A 23,611-nucleotide genomic window follows, 5' to 3' on the forward strand; every position below is an offset into this window, starting at 1 on the left:
GGGGGGGGGGGGTGAGGTTGTGATGGAGAATAACTCTGTGGGCTACAGTTTACCTGCTAAGTGTAATGTTAAATTGCCACTTTCAATGGAGTACGAAACATTGATATCGTTGTTATGCAAAAAAATGAGTGTGAGAAAACGTTCAGTGATACTCAAAGTAACCGGAAGATATCTGTATTCCGTTACGCCGCAAGGGGTTGCTTTTTACTCAGAGTTTAACATCGACGATGATGACACTTTGAGTGATTTCCTGAGGACTCCGGACGAATGCCGGGAATTTCTTGTAATCACAATGTTGGAGATGTGCGTGAAGGTCGAAGACGTTCCAAAAAACAAGGTTGTGCGTAGTAGAGATAACCCCCAGTCATCGGGTGGTTATTCTGGATCAGTTTTTGCCGGACATGTTCCGGATGAAAGATTTTTTCTTGATTTAAATTTATCACCGTCGGCGAATGAGCAGCGAGAAAATAATTTATACCCTGCTTTCCATAATTCACAAGAAGAGTGGTAAACTTCAATTTTCATTTATGTTAATTATGTATATTTTTGGCGTATTGAATTAATTTTAACGCTAATTTATTTAATAGGGGGTACCGGCCGGATATGAATTTTACAAGTGGCCCATCCGGTAGTCATCACCTAACTGAAAACGTCCATCATGGAATGTCATCACATTACGACTTGTAAATGAAATGATATAGCCATATATAAAGCATTTATTAATTTAGTAGCTTATATTTTTGTTGAAATGTGCAGTGAAAACGAGCAAGTTGAACTACCAGTACTCACTCAATTGCCCGAAAATGACGTATTACATCAGGATCTGGCAGATGCACAGAGTGAGGAAGAGAACAGCGATTACGATAACAATGCCGATGAATCGGGAGACGAGACACCATTTGCTCGTAAGGATGGTGATGAAGAGGACGAGGAGGAAGGACCCGATTTGAAGAGAGCCCCCCATAGACGAAAAGTGTACGAGTCTGAAGTGCCGTTTCATTCAAGGGAGATTCCTTATATTGATAACTTGCCAGCCGTGCCGGATGTGGAAGCTCTCACAAGGGATTTTGATGAAATCCGGACAGCAATGTGGGATGAGTCTAGACCAACGGTGCTTGCAAAGGGGATGCTTTTTCCTGATGAGGATATTAACAAACACATTTTTTAGACTAATTTACATATTTTTATACAACACTAAAATTAAATCCGGATAAAATTTAACATGCTAGTTTCGGAAAAAATAAACACAAACCGAAATAGAACACATACAAATCAAGTAATATGCATTGTTATAAAAGTTTCAACTTAAAATAAATCGAAATACCTCGATTTAGAATTTTCGGAATGTAAATAGATCGAAATTTTGACTCCGGAAGAGTGAATCCACAATAACACGAAGCTCTACTCGACTGTGGGACCACCAATCTTCAACTTTTATGTGCCGGGGGGACCCAATTTTTTTTTATTTTTAAAATGGGGCAGAATCGGGGGGACCAAAAGGGAGTAAAATAATGGAGATGAAACGAAGAAGAAGAAGATGGAAGGATTTTTAATAAGGGGTATAGCGCCATTAATAGTGGCGCTATGTAAGATGGGATTTTGGGGTATAGCGCCGTTAATAGTGGCGCTATGTAAGATGTGTCAGTTTTACTATATATAACGCCACAAAAAGTGGCGCTATAAAGTAATGGTGCAGTTACCGTTACTGTATAACGCCACTTTTTGTGGCGTTATTTATAGTTTGGTAACTTTTTTTTAATACTTATTTGCGTATTTTGAGTAAAAAAAAATCACATTTTGGTTCCGGACTCCTACTTCTTCACCGCTCGATATGGTGACAGAGACTGACTAGATTTTTTCTGTTTGTGTACTTCTATTCTAATCAGATAGATATGTAAAGTAGGAGTTCAGAATCAAAGGTGTGGTTGTTTTGAACTCAAACAATCATAATGTACGGGAAAAAATTGGCCACCATAATATGTATAGCGCGGTATTTCACTGTGCAATACCGTAATGGTCGTTTGTCCGTTAAGGACTTAAGGTATAGCGCGGTGAAATACAACGCTCTATTTGAATTTAAATGGGCGAGAAGGTATAACGCCTATATACCGCGCTATAGCTATATAAATAAGCATGTCCTTTCACCTTCCCCACCACACGAACAGAACCTTCCCCCATTGAAAAAACGAAAATCAGTCGGTCCCCTATTTTTAACCAAAAAAAACTTTGTTGGAGCCTATCGGTCGCATAAAAAGTGTATATTCTCGGTCCCACATCCTAGCTAAAGCGTTATCTCGTAGTGGGTTGCTTGTTTCGGCTCCAAATCATCAAATCTCAAGTTTCCAGGTATTCCGACTTAGTTTTTGTTAAAACTCATGTATAAAAAATGCCTATTAGTTGTTTTTACTGTGCTCTGTGTTATTTCATGATTGTTTTGCGATTTAATTAGTTTCTTATTTTTTATCCGGATTATACTATTAGTGTGCTAAAAAAATTAGTAAAATAAAGCTATTGTTATTAGTTGTTAAAAAAATATTAGTTAGTTAATTTTTATTGTGGTATATATTTTTTCTTTATTATTTTGTGATTAAATTAATTTATTATTTTTATTCGGTTTAGATTATTTATTTGCTAAAAGACTAGTAAAATAGATAAATTATTAATTTTGGAATAATTAATCTTATTTAGATGTTATTGTTGTACATATATGAATATGTGACTTTAGTTCCTGTAGTGGTATGTCGTGCCCGTAATTTTAATGCAGTGCTCGTATTTGTAATGTAGTGTCCTTTTAGCATAGTAAAATGTAATGCCCTTTAACGTAGTATCTTTGTAGTTATTGAAATTAATCATTTAATTATCTGTTAAACCTAAAAATATTTGAAAAAAGCTGATAGTTAAAACAAAAACTCTCTCGAATTCTAATCAACAAATGTAAGAAAATAACATTAGAAAACAACAATATTTGTCAAACTAAGTATTGTTATATGAATATTTAATAATTAAATCCTATATAGTTATGAAAATTAATTATTTAATTTTATTATAGTCAAAAATAGGTGAGTAACAAACAAACCTATAAAATAATAAACTAACATTTTAAATAATAAAAATAATATATAAAATAATAAACTAACATATAAAATAATAAACAAACATATTAAATAATAAACAAACATATAAAAAAGTGAACTAACTTATAAATATTAAAGTAACATATAAAATAACAAACTAACATATATAATATAAAATTATAATATAGAAAATGTATCAACCTGATGAACAATTTAGTAAAAATATTGAATAAATTTTAATATTAAAAATATTACAATATATTTAAATATGTTAAGCAATGATAAAGAAAAATACTTTAATTAATATTGTTCAATTTACAGTAGTCGTCACGGAGGTTCCGCATGTGCATCCCGGACCTGTCTCGCTAGAGCTACTGTTACTATAAGCCGAGCATATGTCTTCGTACATATGGGAGGGGCAGTGTTTGGCACAGACATTCCACGCTAAATGGGTAGACGATATATGGGACTTTCTTAGAGCCCACTCATATAGTCAGACCCCTTCAGGATACGGATTTCTACAGGATTATTGAGATCGGACGGTTGTAGTTGGACTGGTCATTTATCACGGCTTTGATAGAGCGGTGGTGACCGGAGACGCACACATTTCCTTTACCCATTGGCGAGGCTATTATCACGCTTCAAGACGTGGAGGTTCTATATAGGCTGCCGGTTGATGGACATCTTGTAGCTTACCCGCATGCTCTCAAAGATTTTACGGGATTGCAGTACCTGGAAATGTTGCAGCGACTCATCGGGTTCTAGCCAGCGGAGGAGGCAGCATTGAGTGGGGCCAATCATTTGCAGTTGCCGCCCGTTCGGCTGCATCTGGAAGCGATTGATGCGGACATTATGGATGATACACTGGATCTTCATATCAACCGGTATACGAGATTGGTGTTGCTGCTTATGTTTGGTGGGGTATTGTTCCCGAACACTTCGGGAAACCTAGTCAGCTTGAGATTTCTTCATCATCTTGAGCGGCTAGATGATTTACCTGGTTACAACTAAGGGGCAGCTGTTCTAGGTTACTTGTATAGGCATATGTGATGGGCGAGCATGGGCACCGAGCGAGATGTTGCCGGATTTTTGCCGTTGCTGTAGGTAAAAGCATAGTCAATTATTTTCATGATTATAACATATATAGTAAAAATATACCTTAAATTTTATGTCCACATTGTATATTAGGTTTGGGACTGGGAGCAGTTCCTACAGTTGCAGCCACCTCTACCACCCATCGCTCCGGATGCACTACCTCCACCGTTTCTCCCTTTAGCTAGGAGGTGGGTTTATAGGCAAGGCTACAGACGCGAAGTCGGGGCTCGACATAATCTCCCCTATTGCAGGGATTTGTTGGATTTCTGGAGGGCGCGCAAGTACATGTATACTTAAGTTTACTTGGCCTGGCATTATCTTTATTGCGTTTACTCACGATTCCTGTTTTTACTTAATGGTTCATATGGAGGTCATATAATGACGAGCTAATAGCTGATTTGCCCGATTATTGCTCGAGCGGCAGACTTATGTGGAGCTCTTCCGTCCCATTGATGTGTCTCGATATTGTCGAGCATCATGCCACCGAGTGAGTCTTTCGCCAGTTTGGTCGACCCCAACTTGTACCTACTCCGCCCGTTTGGCTTAGGACACATTACCAGTGGGATGATTATTCCAGGGTTGACCAGACATACGTAGCCTGACTAGAGGCACATATTGATATTTGGGACCGTCGGCATGACCTAATTCTGCCACCCCCTCCACCTGAGCGTACACATGGTGAGCATGAGTATATGGACTGGAACCATATCATTACTCGACTTTTCTTTGGGAATCCTGTTTATCGCGCCGGTGGTCGGTACATTCCATACGCCGGGAGGCATGAGGCACTAGTATGTTATCTATAATTACTTATAACGTTAACCAAGCATTCCGTAATTAATATTTTACATGTTGTGTAGGCTATTGGCTTACATCTTTTCTACCAGTTGGGGCTGCAAATCCAACAGCATACCAGCGAGGGAGCGACAACTTTGCACGAGTATGACAGCCAGGTTATAATTCTGGCTTCTCGGACATTGAGGCGAGCCTGAGATAATGAGTGCTTAGGAAACGAGGATGATTATCTACCTCCAGAGCATTAACATTGTGGGCCAGTAGTAGATCCTGAACGTGGTCGACGTGGCATGCATTCCTAGAGAGGAAGAGGTATCCCGCGAGGTCGTGGGGGTCGGCGAGGATGTGGTCCCCAACAAGGGGGTGTTGAGCCACCTGTTGAGGATTTTGGAGTTGATCATCTAGGTGACCACCTTGAGCCAGACGATGGTCCTCATGATATGTCGTCATTCAGCCTTCAGCTGATGCTAGGGACTTCGCAGGTGACCCAGTCAACTCCATTGTTGATCGCGGGCATGACCATTATGCGACAGAATGGGATCAGTATTTTCCTTGTCCCCTAGAGCCATCGACGGCTGTTGATGATCGTTCGACACGAGATGTGCATAGTGGGCGCCGACTGAGTTATGAGCCATCATCGAGGGATGTTGAGGATCTTTCATAGGTGCAGATTTGTTTGTGTTACTATTATTTATATTTGTTTTTATCTCATTGATTAGTCATCAATATCTAAAACGTTTTTATTTTTTTAAAGGCATCATCCTCGCCCGTCATGGAGGCCACTTTGTACGATACTAACAGGCCCAAGATGGATGATTATATTCAGGAGCCCACTGAGTTCATGGTAAGACCATTAAATTTTTTTAGCTAACACGTACATTAGTAATATATATTTCATATACTAAAATATCTTATTATTCTGTAGGTTACTGCTGGACCGATGACCCCTTCTACCGAGCATGCCAGCCTTACCGATGATCATGCTGTAGCGCATCCTCTGATAAAGAGACGACGTAATGAGGATGATCCTGATAGTGTAGCCTGGCGGGATGGGATGTGCCTCATGCCAGCCAGTGCTTTAAAGCATACAGACTGTGGGACACATTGACATTTTTTTATTATCTATACATATGACATTCTTTATATAATAGCAACATTATTTATGTTTTACATTATTTGCGCATGTATTTTTATTTCTCGGGTTATTTATTACTCTAATACTATAACACAAAAACAAAAATGACAACTTAACATAATTTCATTTCGGTACAATTAATGAAAATACATGACACATAAAACATAAAGATAAAATACTACACTCAACATATCCATGTATTTTTTTAGTCACTATCGCCCATTATTCTGTGCTTCAACCACTTAAATGGCTCTTCCAACCTATTTTTTTCTTCTTCCGCCTCTTTTAATTTCTCCTGCATTGCCACAAGTTATTGTTGTAGTTTCAAGATCTGGAGTTCGTATTCACGAGTCATATTCCAAACATACCACAAACATGATTTGTAGTATTCCTGGTTAATGGGTTCATCATACCAATCTTCAAATCTACATTGATTTCTGTCCTACCAATGGGATTATACCACAACACTATTAGTTACCATGTTATATAAAAAATAGTAACAAATATTTTTTCCAAAACAATAACTTATAAGTTGTTGACATATCCAGCGCTTGTGCCCCACATTACTATGTGACCAACTTGGTTTCAAAATCGCACGTTTGCCACAATGACACATTGATACGTCATTGTGTCCAGACATTTCTTAAGGCAAGAAAAATGAATAATTTATGGAAAGTTTTTCTATTTGTTTTGGTTAAGCGCAAATAATAACTAAAACGCGCTAGGCTTTTATAGGCAAGATAAAACACATAACATGTATTGGTAGCGCGCTATGCTGCGCGTGATAATGATGCTTTAGGGTACGATACAGATTTTCCAGAACGACAACTTTTCCAGGTCAACAAGACAATATACATAACGCATATTGGTGACGCGTTATGCTGCGTATGATAATGATTCTTTAGGGTACAATACAACTTTTTCAGAACGATAAGTTTTTAGGTCGACAAGACAATACACATAACGTATATTGGTGGCGCGCTATGCTGCGTGTGATAATGAGTCTATAGGGTACAATACATCTTTTCTAGAACGACACATTTTTCCGTTCGACAAGACAATACACATAACGCATATTGGTGGTGCGCTATGTTGCGCGTGATAATGATTCTTTGGGGTATAAGACAACTTCTTAAACTAAACCAAGAAATCTGTATTCAAAGACCATTTGAAGAAATATTACAACAACCATTTAAAAAATGCCACTACCATTTAATAAGTGGTTCAAAAAGAGGCAGAAGGGTGAAGGTAGTTCAACAGATCCCCATGGAACGCGTCTTAACACTATCGATCCCTACCGTGAAAAAAACATGCTAGGTTGCTATACTGACTTGGTTGATGACAAGTGGTATGGTATTCTACATCCCTTGGAAAATAAGCCTATTAATATACACATTGATCTCAAGGTTGCAGGGCACATTATTGAGGGTGAAGTGCATTCTACAAAGCTTGAAGGTATGCGAATTTGGGGCGAAAAACTACAGTGGGTTCCCCTTTATTCAAAACGATGTTATTATAAAGTACTATGTCACTGTCATGGGCTTGTTGTGCCACAAGCACTGTCTTCAACCTTCCTACTAAACACATACAAAGATGAACCAGAAGTGATTCGACATTTGATGAAGGATATTCTAGAGATGGAAAAAACACTAGATGTTCATCATGCAATGGATGATCTTAACTACCTGGGAGGAAGGTAGGATCGGTACTGGGATTTATTCGAAAATGAAAAATTGCATAGAGACAATGATTATCCTGTTTTCCCAACAGTTGTCGAGTGGGAGGGACAACCTAAGTTTCTACCATAGATGTTGGACGTTGGAGTCCTATATTGTTGTAGAAATCAAGCAAGTAGTCTTATTGATGATAGCGATAAAATACGAGAAATATGTGTCACTTGGGGTCTAGATTACGATGCCCTCATTCCCGAAAGGTGCGTACATAATGTTGACAAAGAAGATGAAGACAGTAATATTGAAATCGTGGCAGACAGCGACGATAATGACGAATGACTATTGTTTTTTTCGGGGGTGTATGTTAAATTGTTGTACTAGTATTAATGCTAAATATCAATTAGATTTAGCCCCATTGGAATCATAATTTTATTTCATACATTTTGCAAGCCGAAATTTTACAACATTTATTACAACAAAACACTTTGTGTATCCTTGATAATTGGGCATATTGGATGAACTTCCACCGGGAGCTGAATTACCACCGCTACCCAAACCAGCTGAAGGACATTTACGACGCTCGTGTCCTATTTAGGAACATATTCCACATTTACGCACATAAATGGTATCACCAACATCTATTTGGCTCCGTATACGCGTTCTTTTTTGCACTTGTCTATAACGACCCAACTGATCATTTTGAGAATTTAAGTTCCATTCGGCGGTATTTGATTTTGAGAAGCTTCTTATGGTTATTTTCAACTTAGTTGTGCGTCCGAATTTAGATTTGGAGGTCCGTAGGGTGATTTGGAGCATTTCGGTGAAAGTGGAAATTGGAAAAGTGGAGAGGTTTGACCAATAGTTGACTTTTGTTATTTCGAGGTCGGAATGCGATTCCAAGAGTTGGAATAGCTCCGTTATGTTATTTGGGACTTGTCTAAAAAATTTGATTCCATTACGGGTTGATTTGATAGGTTTCAGCACGAGTTTTAGAAGTTGGAAGATTTGAAAGTTTATAAGTTCGATTTGAGGTGCGGTTCGTAGTTTCATCATTGTTTGATGTGATTTGAGGCCTTTAGAAGGTTCGTATTAGGTTGTTGAACTTGTTGGTATTCTTGGACGGGGTCCCGGGGGCCCAGGCGTGTTTCAGACGAGTTTCAAATGTTTGTCATAGTCTTGGTCAGGTCTAGTTCTAGTGTCTCTCACCTGCGACCCTTTGGAGCGCAGGTGCGGCTCTGCTTCTGCATGAGCCTGGCTACTTCTAAGGTCATGATATCTTGGGATCTCGCTCGCTTTTGTGGAGGCTGGCACACAGGTACAAAGGCCGCTTTTGTGGTCCAGCGATCGCACATGCGAAGAAGCTCGCTTCTGCGTTTCCCCCTCCGCTTGTATGGTGCTGCTGTAAATCTGCAGATGCGGTTCGAAGCCTGGTTAGCTGAGTTCGCAGATGCAGAATCCTTCACACAAATGCGTGTGCACAGGTGCGCCTTCTTGTTCGCAGATGCAGAAATCCTGGCAAAGTCATTTAAGTCGAGGGTTTGGCCTTTTTCTTTATATTTTGAGTTTTAGACCACATTATTGGGAGCTTTTTTTTTGGGGGGGGGGGGGGTTTCAAGAAAATCGATAGGGTAAGTGTTCTTCACCTAGAATTTTATATATTCAATGATTTTATCTTTATTTTTATCATTTAATTTGTGTTTTGAGTTGAGGAAAATGATGGTTTTTGAAGAAAGTTTTCAAAATGAAAAATCATGATTTGAGGGACAAAATGGTATTGGAATTTGATAATTTTAGTATGGTTGAACTCGTATCAGAATGGATATTTGGGTTTTGTAAAATTTGTCAGGTTCCGAGGTGCGGACCCGGGGGTCGACTTTTGGGTTAATTTTTAGATTTTGATAAAAATTGAGACTTTATGATCCGGAATAGCTTCTTATGAGTTTTATTTGTGTTTTGAATTTAATTTGGTTAGATTTGAGCCATCCGGAGGTCATTTCACCCGAAAAGTTCATTTAGAGTATCGATTTGTCTTCTTTAAGGTAAGTATCTTGCCTAACCTTGTGTGGGAAAACTACCTCCTAGGATTTGAGTCTTCTATGTTGATCATAGTCCGTGTACGCGAGGTGACGAGTACGTGCTTGGACTTATTTGTAGAAATTGGCCTCTTAGAGTTCCTAGGTCCTTGTATTCATTAAATATGCAGTCGTTCTTGTTATGATTACGTTCCTTAATTACTAGTTTCACCTTTACATGCTTAACTAGATTCAATTGCTTCATGATCCTTTCTTATTATTACTTGATTCATATGTGCCTTAATTGAAACTGTTATCTCTTCCATTGCCATGTTATATTTTCCTTGACTGCTTATCTTTATTTGATGTTGAAGTTATCCCTTTTGTAAATGTTCTCCCTTAATTGAGGTTTTGGTAATCTTCTTGTTGCCTACCTTTATTTGAATTGGCTGTATCTCTCCTGTAATTGTCTAAACTTAAAAAAATCTTAGATATCCTATAACTCAGTGGACTCGCCCTTAATTGGAATTATTTGACTCGTGTTAGTTTCTTGTTGTTGGATCGTACACTGTGGGGCTATTGTTACATATTATTTTCTTCCCTGTTGAGCTGTTCTTGTTACGCCTAGCATTCTTTATTATGGTTATTCCTTGTGAACTAGTTTTATCATTTCTCATGATCAAAGGTTCTTGAGCTGATTTACTTACCATACTTTGTATTATTGTCATTGTTGCTATTGTACTTGTTGTGGTGATGCACGAGGTTTCTGCCATGCAGTTGTTATTATTGTAATACACGAGGTTTCTATCGTGCAGTTGTTTATATGGGGTTTCACAAGGTTTCTGCCGTGCTATTGTTACTATTGATATTTGCACATGCGGCGTGACAAGGCGGGATATATATGTGGGTTGCGCATATAGAGAGACAAGGTGGGAACATTGTTATGCATGTGTGGTAAGACAACGCAGGCGCTTTCTTTACTATTGTACTCGTGGCGAGACAAGGTGGGTTGTGTCAGGGATTGCTTTGTGATGACTTGTGTTGGCCTGGGGCATTCTTGTTGTTGATATTTGTGTAGTGTTACACTTACATGTGTGAGCTTTATCTTGTGAAAGTTGTGAGAAAATATTCTATGTGTTGTCCGTTCCTTTTCTTATTCTTACTAGCTGGTTTGAACTATGTTAGGATACTTGCACAAGCATGCACGTAGTTAAGCAATCTTATCGGATTAAGGGGATTCCTTGTTATTGTGGAGTATAGATACCCTTGGTTTATTTGGCTTCTATGTGAGAGTAGTTCTATTTGGCACGTGAGTCGTTAGTACGGTTATAAGGTGAAATGAGGGCACATGATGCCAAATGTTAGGGTTCAGCTATTGGGACCTGTGAGTGTGAATAGGCTGAGGTTCGGTACCTTGTAGAGTTTATTAACTGAAACCTGATGTGAAAGCGGTTGTTGTAGTTGGGGTATTATTTGTCTTTCTTTATCTGTGATTGTCGGATTTAGGTTCTGTTTCCGTTCATTCTTCTATGTTATTATTATGGTATTTCCGCTGATAGTTGTTGTTTTCTTTTCTTACTGTGACTATCATATTACTTGTCATTCGCATAGTCGTTATGTAGATATCATACTCTGTTGTTCACATGCTTATACTCGTTCAGGTTGTTTAGTCTAGTAGGTGTCTTGACCGTTCCTCGTCACTACTCCACTGAGGTTAGTTTTATACTTACTAGGTACCGCTGTGGTATACTTATACTATACTTCTGCACATTTTTGTGCATATCTATCACGCCTCGATCCTGGGGGCGAGACCGGCACCCAGTGCCTCACCTATCCTTGCGTATTACTTGCGACTAAGAGACTTTGAATATGTAATGTCATACTTTGTCCATGGGCCACATTACAAGATAATGTGCGATGCAAAACATAAAACTAAATGGTGACTAAGGTTAACTAAATGTCAACATAAAGCTGGGCCAGCAAGGCCGTCATAATTACTACAACTGAGAAGCCAACAAAATATACATATAGGGCATACAAGCCCAACATACTGCACTAACTGACAGGATATGTCTACAAGAGTAGATGTACCGTGATCGGAACAAGTCCCCAATCTACCTATAACCTATCTACATATATACACAAGATGTACGCCAAACTTCTAGACCTAGCAACTCCAAAGGACGGGGAGCTTACCGATAAAGCTGAACTCGGGCAAATACATACTGAGGAGGTCTAGCCGTCTGTCTATTCGAACCTGCATGCATGAAATGCAACACCCCCAAAAAAGAACGTTAGTACGAAATAATGTACCGAGTATGTAAGGCAATATACTGAAAGCTGAAACTGAACTAATAACCTGAACATATGCTTACCTGCTGATACTGACTCAATTCTCTCAATATAATAAGTAAAATAGTTGTCCGACCATATAAGGCTTGGTGTATATATATATATAATATCTGCTCTGTCATAGTAGGCTCGCTCATAGGCGCTCAACCATACTAGGCTTTTTATCTCGGCCAACTGGGCTCACTCATAGGCACTCTGCCTCAGTAGGCTCGGTGTATAACTTACCATCTGATTAGAGGTTGCCCAATAGGGGTCTGCCCATCGATTATAACTCGATGGTAATGAAAATACTGTAATACTGTATATATAAACTCTCTACTCTCTTGACTAGAAGAAGGAAATACTCAATTGAATATGAAGTCCCGATCAGGAGGATATTATCACTTACAAGACAAGGAAAATATACGTAAATTTCGGAATATGAACTTTTCTTTATGCCTTGTTATCAAACTCGTGTAATTACGAGATCATGTAAAATGAAGGAAGAGCTTAGCCTTAACATACCTGGAGTAGGAAAAAATCCGTATGATATCCTTGAAAAAAGTTACACCGTACTTCTTTAGAATCACAAAATTTCTCCGTTGCTAAAATTTTAAAAATTCTTGTGGAATTGTTGAAATTATAGAAATCATGTTGCGTTATAGAAATCACGTTGCATTGTTGAACTATCAGAATGCTCACGTTGTTGAACTATCAGAATGCTCAATGTTTCTTGGTATTGAAACATTTGAAAATGAATTTGCAAGGTTTGTTTGAAAGCTTTAAAGTAGAGGTGCCTTGCCACTAATTTATCAAGATGACACCTAATCTAATGTGACCATGAGTCACTTACTTGCTAGTGGCTTGCTGCCACTTAGGGTGGGGTGGGTTTTTTATTTAATCTTTATCACTTATTAGGTAATTAGGTAATGTCCCGTTACCCGATAATTAACTAATTACCTACATAATTATAAATTATCTCAAATTACTTAAAATTCTACTTATTTTTAATATACTTTATACATCATACTACCGTGGTCATATAGTACCTTGCATGGTACTAGTCAATAAGTATGGGTTATTATAGCTCGAACCGTATTTTATCCAAATTCGACAATCTTTAACGAAACTCATTTTCTTTAATTCGCGTACCCTTTCTTTCATGACACTTACTTATTGCTTGGTATAAATAGCATAAATATGCTAACCTCAAGATAATCTTATCCCCAAGTTTACGTCCATTAACTGAGGACGAAACCTTAATGTACGAAAAATGCGAGACGTAACATCCTTCCCTCCCCTAGAAACATTCGTCCTCGAATGTTTACTCTTAGATATTTTGGATTTTTTTTGCCGGAGTCTCTTCCGTACACTAGACTAAAACCAACCTGTACGCAGCTAGAAAACATCCTATACATGCCACACATGGCCACTGTCTATAAATAGCAAAACTTGGCTTCACATAACTGTTCATCATAAATTCTGAGAGTCAAAATGAGAGCTACGTGATGACCTACTAGCCTGAATAGAGTTGTGTTGAGGTATCCCATAAATCTTGAGCCATATCTCCGGTTTGAAATAGGTGGGGGTATTTAGACTTCATTTCTTCCTCTATTTCCCACGTCATCTCTTCCACATTCTTACTTGTTACATCTCGCATTTTCGTACATTAAAAGTTTGGTCTTCAGTTAATTGACGTAGACTCGGGGATGAGATCATCTTGACGTTAACGTATTTATGCTATTTATAATAAGAGATAAAGAAGTGTCATGAAGGATAATGTCACGACCCTAACCCCGAACCCGGTCATGATGGCACCTCTCGTGAAGACAAGGCCAGCCAATTAAACACAATTTACCTTTTAAAACAGTTAAACAATATTAAAGCAGTCAAATCATGATTTAATGATCATAAGTAGTGGAAATACAACCCGACACAGCCCAAACCGGGGTACCACAAGTCACGAGCATCTACTAGGGTATAAATATAACTGAATCCGCAGTGTACAAATACAGACTAATGAATGAAGAGAGAGAGAAGCAGTGCTGCGACCGCTGGTAACTACCTTGCTAAACTCCGATGACTCTACCTCCGATCAACCAAAACCCACTACCGGATGTATAAATACCTAAATCTGCACACAAGGTGCAGGGAGTAAAGTGAGTACTTCAAATCAGTGAGTAATAATAATAACTAAAGCCTGAATGGTAAGAAATCATGTAAAGCATATCAAGATGCTGTATAGAAGCAGTTCAAAAACCAGAAAGTAAGCAGTGAAGCTGCAAAAATTCTCTTAAAATATCTTAGCTCAGTTTAAACTTCTTTGAAAATGGCTTTTCCAACAGTTACGCAAATGAATGCAAAACAGTTAGTGCAGATAAGCACAAATATTCGCCCCTCGGGCACAAATCCCATAGTTTAACAGGTAAATAACAAGTAAATATGAAAGATAAATACATAAAGGTTCGCCCCTCGGGAACAATGTCAACAACTCCGCCCCTCGGGCAATATCTCAGAACAATAACAGCCCTTCGGGCAATCACATAGAACGGTACCAGCCCCTCGGGCAAATCATATAGAACAACACCAGCCCCTCGAGCTATCATATAGAACAATATCAGCCCCTCGGACTATATCTCACATCACAATGGGTACCCGCGCTCACTGGGGGTGTACAGACTCCGAGTGAGGCCCCTTACAGCCCAAGCGCAATATCAAGCCACCTCGTGGCATCATAAACAAGCTCTCGGCCTCATATCAATATCAACAAGCCACCTCTTGGCATACATATCTAAGGCCCTCGGCCTCATAATCAAATCAGTATCTCACTGCTGTGGCATGCAACCCAACCCAAATGTATCCTCACAATACAGGCCCTCGGCCTTACTCAGTCGAAAATCACATAAGCAACTCGGACAACAGTAAAACATGATGCTCAGCCCAAAATATTATTTGAAATATCATTTCAAGTGTTAAAGCAAAATAAACTTGGCTGAGTTTTGAAAACAGCGTAGAATAATATGACTGAGTTCAAGTATAAAGTCAAAACAGTGAGGAAATATCAACAAAAATCCCCGAAGGGTTATGGAATTCGACCCAAATAATGATGATAGCAAATAGTTTTCAATCAAATACGCGGTAAAATCATCAATCGGGATAGAGCAAGTCACAATCCCCAATTAGTGCACGACCCCATGCTCGTCATCAAGCGTGTGCCTCACCTCAATATAGCACTACGATGTGCAATCCGGGGTTTCAAACCCTCGGAGCATTATTTATAATCATTACTCACCTCGATCCGGCTAAATCTCTAGCTCGCGACGCCTTTGCCCCTCGATTCGGCCTCCATGCTCGTCGAATCTATCCAAAATCAGAACGAATACGTCAAAAATATGCTAAGGAAACGAAGCCCAAGCGAAAACAACCAATAAAGGGCACAAATCCCGAAATTACCAAAACCCGAGCCCCGGACCACTTCTCGAAACTCAGAAATTTTCACATCAATAGATTCCTTATCTCCCCACGAGTTCATACATATCAAAAGTTCTCAAATCCGACCCCAAATGGTCCTTCAAATCCCAAATCAAAAGTCCAATTTCTCAAGCCCTAGTTCTTCAATTTTAGGCTTAGTTTTCATGATTTTCTAGGTGAAATTCACATAATAATCGACTTTTTAGTCCAAGAATCTTACCTCCAGGTGATTCCCCTTGAATTCCTCTTCAATCCTCTTCAAAAAGCTTCAAAACTCGACCAATAATGGAGGAACTTAGCCTAAAATTCGCGGAAATGAGCTCTTAAAACATTCTGCCCAGCTCTCATTTTAACTTAATCATGATCGCGGAAAACCGATCGCGATCGAGAATCACAACCCATAATTCACTCTACGCGATCGCGTATATCCTCACGCGAATGCGATGCCCAAAGCCTTACAACTATGCGATCGCGAATGAGACCACGTGACCGCGATTCACAGAAACATACACAAATGCGATCGCAGCCTTATCTCCGCGAACGTGAAGAACAACCTGGATGCCCCTTAAGACAACTCTACGCGATCGCGAACTTGCTCACGCGATCACGATGAAGAAAAACCTGCAACAGAACTGAAACCAAAACCTGCAACTTTTAATATGCAAATTTGATCCGTTTAACCATCCGAAACTCACGGAGGCCCCCGGGACCTCAACCAATGGCACTAGCATATCCCAAAACCTTATTCAAACTTGTACCATTCTTCAAAACACCTTAAACAACATCAAATCACCCAAAACACATCGGATTCAAGCCTAAGTTTCCAAAATCTTTCGAAATATGCTTTTGATAAAAAATCCAACCAAATCACGTCCGAATGACCTGAAATTTTATACACATATCTCAAATGACACAACTAAGCTACTGCAACTCTCGGAATTTCATTCCGACTTCTATATAAAAATCTCACCTATCAACCAAAAAACGTCGAAATCTCAATTTCGCCAATTCAAGCCTAAACCTTCCACGGACATCCAAAATGCATTTCGATCACACTCCTATGTCCCAAACCCAATAGAGCTAACCAAATCATAAAAATTCCGATTCGAGATCATATACAAACGAGTGAAATCTTGGTCAAACATTTCAAATTTCAAGCTACAAATTGAGAACTTTTCTTCAAAATTCATTTTGATTAACCTGAAACCAAAACCAACGATTTACATATGTCATAATTCACCACGTGGGGAAAGTCATGCCCGAGAGCTGACGATCAAAGTGCAAAAGCTCAAAATGACCGGTTGGGTCGTTACATCCTCCCCCACTTAAACATATGTTCGTCCTCGAACGTGCCCAAAGTTGTTCCAAAAGCCAACCAATCGCTGAATAAACTCACCATGCATATACCCGGGGGTGATCCCACATCACCCTATCTCATATAGGTCCAATAACACATTGTAACTGAAATTACACAATCCAATCTAGCCCATAAACCATAGAACCACATTTCCATTTCTGAAACCATCAATACGATCAAAACCTCACATCTATACTCTGAATAGGCCCGAACTGGCTATAATAACCCATGCCTGCAACCTCAGGTACAATTATATGATATACCACATAACTCAAACACATGTAGCGATAACTTCCATTCACAGCAGCTGCACACAACACCCGAATACCGGTAGAAAACCTCTTATCAACTAAAGGTTCATTCCAACACTTTTATATACTGCCAATGATAACTAAAACACGCAGTAAGCCATAACCATTTCTCAGATCAACCATTCATGAAGCCACTTCTCCTTGGCAATTACCATAGCAAATTTCCGAGCCGAACTTTGATATTATCCTTCCAACATTCTGAAATCAAATCCGTTCGTATTCATTAATGACCCAAACAATCTCCTCTAATTCAACACACTACTCTGGTGATATGACACATCAATATAGGCCTAAGCCACAACTTGCATAATACGCGTACCAATAAGCAACGATCCGAACATACTCAAATCATGAAAATGACTCAAATGAAAGAGTTGTACCTCAGGCTCACCAGTACCGCCACAACACAAAGCTGAGAACCCGTCTCACTTCATAAAAATAAAACACACGAATCTAACCCGCAAGGTCATATCTCCACATAGCTTCACTGCGAATGCGCGATCCTATCCAAACATTGCTCCACATGAAACACCTCAAGTCACTATGCTCGAAATCGACAACCACACACAATTTGATGTCTGGAACCAAAGCAAATCATTGGACCCACGGTGAAACAAATAACATACACCACGCAAACCCGATAGAACATAACCGATATGCTATTCACCGAGTAACACCCAATTACTCTTCCCGCTCGACTTCCACTATGAGATCCCAATAGCACCGCACCATATGTGCCTATAACCAACAAGTCATAACACCTCGCAATATAGAAAGGTAACTTATAGACCTCTCCAGATTACTAATAGGCTCAATAACAATTGAATCAACACATCCCTCAACGATACAGTCCGGAGCCAACCAAGCCGACTCAAATTGGACATGCATCCACATTGTCTTGCCAAGGAACTCCTTATCAAGAAAATCCTAAAGCTGATCCTTCAACTCCTTTAACTCTACCGGCGCCATACGATACGGTGCCCGACATCAAATTAATACCGAAATCAACAACCTTTCCTGGCGACATGCCCGACCACAAGAAACACATCCGAAAAGTTCCTCACCACCGAAACTGAATCAATATGAGGAGCCTCTATACTGACATCCATCAACCCAAATAAGAAAGACAATCCTTCCCAGTCATCCGCTGGCTCTTCGAAATATAAAACCACTCTACTAGGACATAATCCGTCGAACCTCGCCACTCAACCTATGGCATTTCCGGCATAGCCAACAGCGTCACCTTAGCGCAATAATCCAAAATGACACAACATGGAGACAACTAGTCTGAACCCAATATCACATCCAATATCTAACATTCCAAGCAACAACAGATCTGCTCGGGTCTCCAAATCCCCGATAGTCACTAAATAGTGCCGATACATGCGACCCACAACCACAACATAGCCTGAACATGAGAACTCCCAGTCTTTAAATCCATGTGGCACATGAATCACCATATCCGATCCCAATTTTGTTTTCCGAATGCATACCACACCGCTAATACCCAATCATTCCACGAGAGATAATCTAGAATTCCTCTGTGCCACCAAGCAAACTCGAAAATCAACAGTCGATCTAACAAGAAAATACCACAATACTACCAAAGTACCATCAACTTAATCACATTGCCTTTTCTGAAACATATACCCTCGCCAAATCACTCTAATTAGCGATATCATTCCCTTAATCATCCGAAGACCCTTTATCTAACTATCTGAAGCTCATTTCTCTAATTGTCTGAAGCTGCCTGCTGCCTAAGAGTTTTATGACCTTCCTTTCAGAACTGAACCGTAACCTTACACATACAATCTCAATCCTCCACAACATATTGCATATGCCATACTATCCTAGGATAACGTGAGAACTTCATATCTCTTCCGAGCCACAAGCCACTATGTACTCAACCAACCAAGAACTTTCCATTGAGCCCAACCTAGAAAGAAAATCACTATACACCCTATGCTCCTCACGCCAGCAGAAATATATATCTCTAGCCATGGTAGAAATCAACAAGAACTCTCCGATTTCCTTTTGCACAAACAAGTCCGTCAGGACTGAATCTTCCTAGCTCAATCAACCTACGCAGGCCACTAAAATCCAAGAGCATTGCTGCGAAATACCTGTAGAAACTCATTACCTCGAAAACACCTAATGAACCAATCATATCCTTACCCTACCGATCTGACCTACTACCAAGCTATCCCATCCATCGGAGCTCCCTTCTGATTTACCTTCGACTTGATACTCCTTCTTGTTATAACATCACAATTCCTCAATCCAGACTTAGCACACAAGACCCAAGCATAAACCAAACTGTCTGAGGCTTATAAGCCGCTGAATACTCTTTTAAATATTCCTAAAAGCACCACATTCAAAATACTTTACTCTGAGGAAACTTCTTGCGAATCTAAATCCGTTACCTTTACCTTCCTGATACTGATACATGGAATCCCACAATTAATATAGAAAATACCACAGGTCTTGACATCATCCCATGAAAACTCAGTCTCTAACCATATATAAAACTTGAAGATATCCAATTGTAATATGTAAAGTCTTGAACCTATTAGAACCATTCCCAGGAGTTATCCACTCTATGCAAATTGCAATTAGCCTGATCAAACAAACCGAATAACCCGTGTCTCATTAGCACTTTGACACCGCAGACTGTACCCTCATTCTAGTACAACCAAGCAACTTCCTGCTCTATGCACCGAGCATTCTTGCCAACAACAACTCAAAGACACCCCGTGATTCTCACACACTTATGAAGCATAATATAACCTTCATCAAAATTCTCCTCTACTCGAGCCATCCTCGGTCTCAACCTCCGTAGGCCATAACTGATTCACCCGAACGTCTCAAATTGGAACCAACATAGCACATAACCGTGCAATCAACTAATCAATAGCAGACTCCCCCACTTGGCTCGAAGCCAAATATCAAAACACACTCAATAACTCATAACACATATACTCTATTGCCGCCATAATACCATAGTGAGATTAAACTCAAATCCTTTGTAAGCTAGTACAAACACAGATCATCTAGTACTTTAAATCTCCTGCAAATCTCGCATTCACTCTCGCAATAGTTACACCCACTCTCTTAAGCGACCCAATTTAAATTACAACACATATGTTGCACTTGCAAATGACATCTTCCAACAGACAATATAAGATCACATAGACTTCTAAACACTCCGCAGGAGATAACCCACCTGCTTCGCCTCGAACTAGCCTTTTCTACATGCCTTCCACCATCATGAACTTTATGCAGTCACTTAGTCTTCCTGAGTCAGAACTCATACCGTAATATGAAATTTACTTCACTCCCACTAGGAAACATGAAAAGATTCTTCACACGCCCATAACTCGGGGTTATACCTCAAATCAAGATGGAGTCTAAGCACCTAATAGTTCTTCTATCCTCCAACAGACCCTTCTCGTTGCTTCCAATTCGTACGGATACATCTCGCAGTCATAACATACTCATCACGGATCCATCCAGTCATCACTCCTACAAATAGGGACACTACCAAACATATAAATTCAAAAACACGTGTCCACACAATCAACACCTCAGTGCTCAAGCCATAGGCAAAAATTCAGCCTGAAGTCCTCTAGATTGGCCCAATATCAACACACAGAGATCACATCTCACCCTTCGATCGTGGAATCACAAGCCATCAATGCACATCTGATACTTAGCGCTCGTGCGCACATATGAACACGTAGAGGGAATTCAAAGAGTTACTTCTCAAGATGAAACAAGGACGCACGATAAGAATTCCAAGAATGCGAAGTTTTTTTCCTAAAGATTCTACAGCCTCTTGAGGATAAATACATACGTCTCCGTACCGATCCGCGAGACTCTACTAAACCTGCTCATGACTGTGAGACCTATGTAACCTAGGCTCTGATACCAACTTGTCATGACCTTAACCCCGAACCCGGTCATGATGACGCCTCTCGTGAACACAAGGCCAGCCAATTAAACCCAATTTACCTTTTAAAACAATTAAACAATATTAAAGCAGTCAAATCATGATTTAATGATCATAAGCAGCAGAAATACAACCCGACACAGCCCAAACCGGGGTGTCACAAGTCACGAACATCTACTAAGGTATAAATACAACTGAAAGTCTGGAGTGTACAAATACAGACTAATGAATGAAGAGAGAGAGAAGCAATGCTGCGAATGTCGACAGCTACCTTGCTAAACTCCGATAACTCTGCCTCTGATCAGCCAAAACCCGCTATCGGGTGTATAAATTCATGAATCTGCACACAAGGTGCAAGGAGTAAAGTGAGTACCCCAACTCAGTGAGTAATAATCATAACTAAAGCCTGAATGGTAAGAAATCACATAAAGCATATCAAGATATTGTATAGAAGCAGTTCAAAAACTAGTAAGAAAGCAGTGAAGCTGCAAAAAATCTCTTAAAACATCTTAGCTCAGTTTAAGCATCTTTGAAATTGGCTTTTTCAACAGTTACGCAAATGAATACAAAATAGTTAGTGCAGATAAGCACAAAAATCTGCCCCTCGGGCACAAATCTCATAATTTAACAGGTAAATGACAAGTACATATGAAATATAAACACATAAAGGTTCGCCCCTCAGGCATAATGTCAACAACTCCGCCCCTCGGAAAATATCTCAGAACAATAACAACCCCTCGGGCAATCACATAGAACGGTACCAGCCTTTTGGGCAAATCACATAGAACAATACCAGCCCCTCGGGCTATCATATTGAACAGTATCAGCCCCTTAGACTATATATCACATCACAATGGGTACCCCTGGGGGTGTACAGACTCCGGGAGGGGCCCCTTACGGCCCAAACGCAATATCAAGCCACCTCATGGCATCATAAACAGGCTCTCGACCTCATATCAATATCAACAAGCCACCTCGTGGCGTACATATCTCAGGCCCTCGGCCTCATAATCAAATCAGTATGTCACTGCTGCGGAATGCAGCCCGACCCAAAAGTATCCTCACAATACAGGCCCTCGACCTTACTCAGTCAAAAATCACAAAAGCCACTCGGCCAATAGTAAAACATGATGCTCAACCCAAAATATTATTTGAAATATCATTTCAAGTGTTAAAGCAAAATAAACTTGGCTGAGTTTTGAAAACAGTGTAGAATAATATGACTGAGTTCAAGTATAAAGTCAAAACAGTGAGGAAATATCAACAAAAATCCCCGAAGGGTTCAAATAGCTGGCACTAGGCCCAAATATTGAATTCAGCCCAAATAATAATGATAGAAAATAGTTTTCAATCAAATACGCGGTAAAATCATCAATCGGGACAGACCAAGTCATAATCCCCAATTAGTGCACGACCCCACGCTCTTCATCAAGCATGTGCCTCACCTCAATATAGCACTACGATGTGCAATCCGGGGTTTCAAACCCTCAGAGCATTATTTACAATCATTACTCACCTCGAACCGGCTAAATCTCTAGCTCGCGATGCCTTTACCCCTCAATTCGGCCTCCATGCACGTCGAATCTATCCAAAATTAGAATGAATATGTCAAAAATATGCTAAGGGAATGAAGCCCAAGCGAAAACAACCAATAAAGGGCACAAATCCCGAAATTACCAAAACCCGAGCCCCGGGCCCACTTCTCAAAACTCAGAAATTTTCACATCAATAGATTCCTTATCTCCCCACGAGTTCATACATATCAAAAGTTCTCAAATCCGACCCCAAATGGTCCTTCAAATCCCAAATCAAAAGTCCAATTTCTCAAGCCCTAGTTCTTCAATTTTAGGCTTAGTTTTCATGATTTTCTAGGAGGAATTCATATAATAATCGAGCTTTTAGTCCAAGAATCTTACCTCCAGGTGATTCCCTTTGAATCCCTCTTCAATCCTCTTCAAAAAGCTTAAAAAATTGACCAACAATGGAGGAACTTAGCCTCAAATTCGTGGAAATGGGCTTTTAAAACATTCTGCCAAGCTCTCATTTTTACTTAATCACGATCGTGGAAAACCCATCGCGATCGCGAAGCACAACCCATAATTCACTCTACGCGATCGTGTATATCCTGACGCGAATGCGAAGCCCAAAGCCTTACAACTATGCGATCGCGAATGAGACCACGCGATCGCAATTCACAGAAACATACACAAATGCAATCACAACCTTATCTACGCGAATGTGAAGAACAACCTGGATGCCCCCTGAGACAACTCTACGTGATCGCGAACCTCCTCACACGATCGTGATGAAGAAAAACCTGCAACAGAACTGAAACCAAATCCTACAACTTTTAATATGCAAATTTGATCTGTTTAACCACCCGAAACTCACTCGAGGCCCCCGGGACC

The sequence above is a fragment of the Nicotiana sylvestris genome, chromosome 2, assembly GCF_000393655.2.
Source record: "Nicotiana sylvestris chromosome 2, ASM39365v2, whole genome shotgun sequence".
NCBI lineage: Eukaryota > Viridiplantae > Streptophyta > Magnoliopsida > Solanales > Solanaceae > Nicotiana > Nicotiana sylvestris.